The sequence below is a fragment of the Scyliorhinus canicula genome, chromosome 18 (genome assembly GCF_902713615.1).
Source record: "Scyliorhinus canicula chromosome 18, sScyCan1.1, whole genome shotgun sequence".
Lineage (NCBI taxonomy): Eukaryota > Metazoa > Chordata > Chondrichthyes > Carcharhiniformes > Scyliorhinidae > Scyliorhinus > Scyliorhinus canicula.
In genome coordinates this window covers 48,936,868-48,942,302 of record NC_052163.1, presented here as the reverse complement: position 1 = coordinate 48,942,302, position 5,435 = coordinate 48,936,868, and the positions used below count along the sequence as shown (strand labels likewise).

General features: G+C 45.4%; 1 long non-coding RNA gene across 1 annotated transcript; it reads left to right on the top strand.

Annotated features, from left to right (window-relative positions):
* The first annotated feature begins 746 nt into the window (after nt 1-746).
* LOC119953620 lies at nt 747-2,157 on the top strand. The gene is made up of 2 exons (XR_005458063.1): nt 747-1,168; nt 1,299-2,157. It is a non-coding gene; the product is annotated as an uncharacterized LOC119953620 (long non-coding RNA).
* The last annotated feature ends 3,278 nt before the right edge of the window (nt 2,158-5,435 follow it).

Genomic DNA, 5,435 nt, shown 5'->3' with positions numbered 1-5,435 from the left:
ACATTACACTGAAAACAGTGAAATAATCGTTCAGCTATTATAGTTACGCACATTACACAGAATACAGTGAAATAATCGCTCAGTTATTACAGTTACACTGGATACTGTGAAATCATCGCTCAGTTATTACAGTTACACTGAATACAGTGAAATAATCGCTCAGTTATTACAGTTACACTGAATACAGTGAAATAATTGCTCAGTTATTACAGTTACACAGAATACAGTGAAATAATCGCTCAGTCATTACAGTTACACTGAATACAGTGAAATAATCGCTCAGTCATTACAGTTACACACATTACACAGAATACAGTGAAATAATCGCTGTTATTACAGTTACACTGAATACAGTGAAATAATCGCTCAGTTATTACAGTTACACACATTACACAGAACACAGTGAAATAATCGCTCAGTTATTACAGTTACACTGAATACAGTGAAATCATCGCTCAGTTATTACAGTTACACTGAATACAGTGAAATAATCGCTCAGTTATTACAGTTACACACATTACTCTTGCGCCTGAGACATGGGATGGAACAGGAGAACTAATTGACAGTGAGGTGGCTGCTCTTGATTCATGTTCATCGCTCAGCCCATCGAATGGAGAGGTCTGGAATGAGTTTTAAACTTCTCACTCGGTCTTTTATTTGCTTTTTTGCTTCGCCTCGCTGCCGAACGGGGATCCCCCGGAGATCCTGTCGCCTCTCCATGGCCATTATATAAAAGACTCTCCTCCCCGCGTTGCCCTTTTAGACGTGTGCAGGTGTGGAAGGAGGAACACACCTGAGTGGGTGCTCCGAGTCTCAGCTTGTTGCCAGCTCAGACACACACACACACACTCTCTCTCTCTCTCTCTCACACATCAATGCTGGGATCTGCTGCCAGGGTTATCGGCCGCTGTGGGCTGCTTTTCCTGCTCGCTGTGATCTTTGATGTGGTGGGTATCATCCTGCTGCTGGTCGGTATTTTCAGCTCCCTGGCATACTGGGATTTCTTCATCTACACCGGGTCCATTGTAATCGCCCTGAGTCTGGTGTGGTGGACGTTCTGGTACACGGTCAACATCGAGATCTCGGAAAGGAAACTCCTGGCTTTGCGGAGTGCCTGAGCAGGGGAGCCCGGGCGGTGAACTTAAACATCCCCCTGCTAAAGACACAGGTAGGTCGGTAAGGGAAACATTGCAGCATGCCTGATTCTGGGCAGGGGGCAAACCCACACACAAGAAAAAAAACCTGGATAAACCTGGCATAGGGCACTTTTATTAATCATTTCATTTCCCTCCCAACAGAGATGGCGTTCACCTTGAAGATGACACGTTTCACCCGGGAGAGAGACAGAAAGAGGGCTTTGGGGGACTCGAATGGATCGTGCTGCGACCTGTCCACATGGGAAAGTGGGGAAGGCTCCGGATCCGTTTGTGTTGGTGGGATGAATGTTGCACTTGGTGGAGAGCAGGGACTCGAGAGGTGATTGGGAATCTCACACACACACGAGACAAAACACATTGTGATGCTGCTGAACTGTCCTGACTCTCCCCCCGAAGGATGGATTTCTTTTTGCTGGGCAGACTTTACCGGGGAAACACACAGGATCTGGCGTCTGCAATCGGTGTCTGGACCTGAAAACACGGAAATGCACCGACTGACTTAATTTAAACTCACAAATGGATCTTTTAAAGGGTTACCTCAGGAGTTTTGTGATTGTATTTAATTTGAAATATCAAGTGTAGCTTATTTTTAAAAACTCGATTTAAATTCTTAATTGAATCCAATAATATTCATCATTGAAAGTTTACATGGATCATATGTGTTTGTCATAAGGATTGGAGCTTTCGGCAATCTCCCAGTGCAAACTCAACGTAGGATTCAGGTTATCCCTGTTACAATCCTCTCAAACCCCATCCTAATAACAAAGCTGCTGCCGCTTCACTGAAACCACTAACTTTACAGAAGTTAGACTTGCTGTCTGTCTGCCTGTTAACACAACGGCCACCCTCGCGATTTTTAAAATTCAATTTCATCGACACCAATCACAAAAATGTAACACTGGGATAGGCAACGTGATTTTTTTATATGTAGATGTAATCAGATAAACATTTAATTCTGGCGCTAACATTCGGAATAAAACAATCAGACAGTTTTACAGCGCATCGTGGCGCTTATCCTTTTTTTTAGAATACTTTTGCTAAAAAATTTCATTTTATTTAATACAAAATAAACAAATCTTGGTGGACCAGATACAATTTATAAAAGGTCAACATTGGAAGTAACAGCCCATAAACACTTCTTCCCCACCCCCCACGCCTTTTTTTGTTATTTTATAACATTTTAACTAGAATGCATAGTTTAGAAAAGGTGATTGTCATGTATTTACATATGTATAGTTCTCCCCCCCTTGTTGATTCCTCCCCCTCCCCCCTTGTTTGAGGTGTTACCTTTGGGCCTTGTTCTATTTTGTTTTATTTGCTCGTGCCCGCCCCAGCCACCTTCCTATTCTGATCCCATTTTCCAGCACTTGGTCTGTTGCCTTGCCAAGTGTTCAGTTAAATGCTTCTTAAATGTTGTGGGGATTTCCGCCTTTATTATCCCTTCAGGCAGTACATTCCAGATTACCACCGCCCTCTGGGTGAAAATGTTTTTCCTCAAATCCCCTCTAAATCTCCTCTCCCTTCCCTTAAATCTATGCCCCCTGGTTATTGACCCCTCCGCGAAAGGGAAAAGTTCCTTCCTATCTGCCCCTTCGTAATTCTATACACCTAAAGAATATTAGTGAACCAGATGGGTATTTATAACAATTGACGATTTCTTAGGCTAGCTTCTAATTCCAGATTTCATTGACTGAATTTAAATTCTGCCAGGTGCAGTGGTGAGATTTGAACCCATGGCCCTGGAGCATTAGTCGGAGCCTCTGCACCATTGTCTCCCCAGCATCAACACAAAAAAATAGAACTCAAGATCCCATGTAAAATTTGGGTTACGCCTCATTTCTCCTTTCATCCTTAATGTGAAACCAGACAATGCACCGAGTCAGAAACACTATAAAGTAAAGTTAAAGTGGCCAGCATCTATTTAAAGCTAGATTTACAAATATTCAATACTTATTTTAGTACTGGTTATGGATGCTGTGCTATTCTGGAGCGAAAAGACTATAATAGCATCTCACAGTCTTTCATTGATGTAATTTCAACCCTGCTTCGAACTGTTAGTATAATGTTCACCTTATTAACACAATAGCGTGTGTTATTAAGAATAAAAAGAAGACAGGGAAGGACAATAAAGGCTATCATTTAATCCTGAGGTTCAGATGACAGGATAAATTAGTTCACAGGAAGGCAGTGACCCAGTGTCTTGGCGCACCCAGTTGCTGCCAAGACAAAGACATTGGTGACTGTATACAGTACACCATGTGTCATCTAAATAAGGTTTAATCCACATTGAGCATAACTTTTCTCCTACATCTTTGTCTCCTTTGATGGTGGTGTTTGTTTTCAACTTCGAGTAATGAATGAAAATATTTATGGTATTTACGCTAATTATTTATATTTTCACTCTTATTTAATTCATTACTTTTCAGCCATCCATCCTGAATCAATCCTTTTTTTAAAATGTTTTTTTAAATTTTTCCAACTAAGGGGCAATTTAGCGTGGCCAATCCACCTACCTTGCACATCTTTGGATTGAGTGGGTGAGACTCAGGCAGACACGGGGAGAATGTGAAAACTCGATGCGGACAGTGACCCGGGGCTGCGATCGAACCCAGGTCCTTAGCATCCTGAATCAATCCTGTTCTGAAAGAATGGCATGCTGAACAAAAACATGCAAAACGAAAATCACTTTTCCTAAAGAAAATATGTAGGGGCATTCTTGACCTGTAATTTTGCACTAAAAATCTATTTTGTGCCTTGAACCTAACTGGCCCAAAATCCCTCTTACAATCTTTTAATAACCTACTAACTCTGTCTACTTACTGTGGTGAATCACAATCCTAGTAATTCACACTGTGTTATATTGTATGTGTTGTGTCTCTGTAAGCTCGGTATACGAGTAGTTGCACGGCTCTGCCCATAGGGGGAGATCAGGAGTTTGTACTGGGCCCCACCCTTGGCTCCTCCCATAGTTCCACCCATGGCTCCTCCCACTAACTGGAAGTATGAAGATCTGTAGTTGTGAGCCTGCTGCCAGTTCATCTCGTCGCAGGCAGGCTCAGTTGTAAGACTATTAAAACCACTGTTCACTTCCAACCACGTGTCCTGTGAATTGATGGTCACATCAATTTAATAGTCATAGGAAACTTGAAGAAAACGACTATGGAATCAGCCCTCAAACCTGATCGACTAGAACTCGACCCGCAGACTGCAGACGCGAAAGAAATCTTTCAACACTGGCTCAGATGTTTCAAGGCCTACCTGGCTGAATCAAGCACATCAGAAACTACAGAGGAGCAGAAACTCAGTCTACTGCACGCAAGGGTGAGCCACCGTATCTTTACTCAACTTAACAGTATTACCTCGTATACGGAGGCCCTAGCCATGCTAGATCGAATGTATGTGAGGCCCATCAACGAGGTCTACACGCGCCACATTTTTACGACCCGCCGCCAGCGCCCCGCGGAGTCGTTGGATGAATTCCTGCGGGATTTAAAAGCTTTAGCTCGGGACTGTAATTACCAAGCTGTATCAGCCAAACAGCATATGGAGCTCACTGTCAGAGATGTGTACGTGGCAGGACTCAGGTCAAACTATGTGCGCCAGCGGTTGCTTGAAAAAGGGGCCCAGAACATGGAGGACACTGTAGAAGTGGCTACTACCATGGAGGTCTCGTTCCGCAGCCTCACCTCGTTCCCTGCGGACCAAGCGACCCCATCCTGGGTCCCCGACCAGCGACTGCCCCAGGCCTGCGCTGCGAGGCCACCCACCCACTACGCAGCCCCAGTGTGCTATTTTTGCGGACAGCCCCAGCACCCACGGCAGTACTGCCCGGCCCGCTACACGACCTGCAGCGGCTGCGGTCGCAAAGGACACTATGTCCGGGTCTGCCTGGCGAAGAAATCCTCCTCTCCAAACACTCCCGCAGCCCAGAGCACTCGTTTCCAAAACTCACATGCCCGCAGGCCCCGAAATGCTGCGGCCTGTACTCCGGCTCCACCCCCACCCGACACCTGCGACTCATGGGGGCCGCCATCTTGGCAACCCTGCACCACGCGACCGGCCATGTGCAACTCATGGGGGCCGCCATCTTCCTCGCCGCCCGCCACGTGCGATCCACGGGGGCGGCCATCTTGGGATCCATCCTCTTCAAAATCTGAAACCCATCTCGAAGACTACGAACTCAGAGGGCAGTCATCACGGGGCCATTCCAGCACAGCTGATCGAGCCGCCGACTACCCACAACTCAACACGGTCACGTTGGACCAGTCGCGTTCGAAA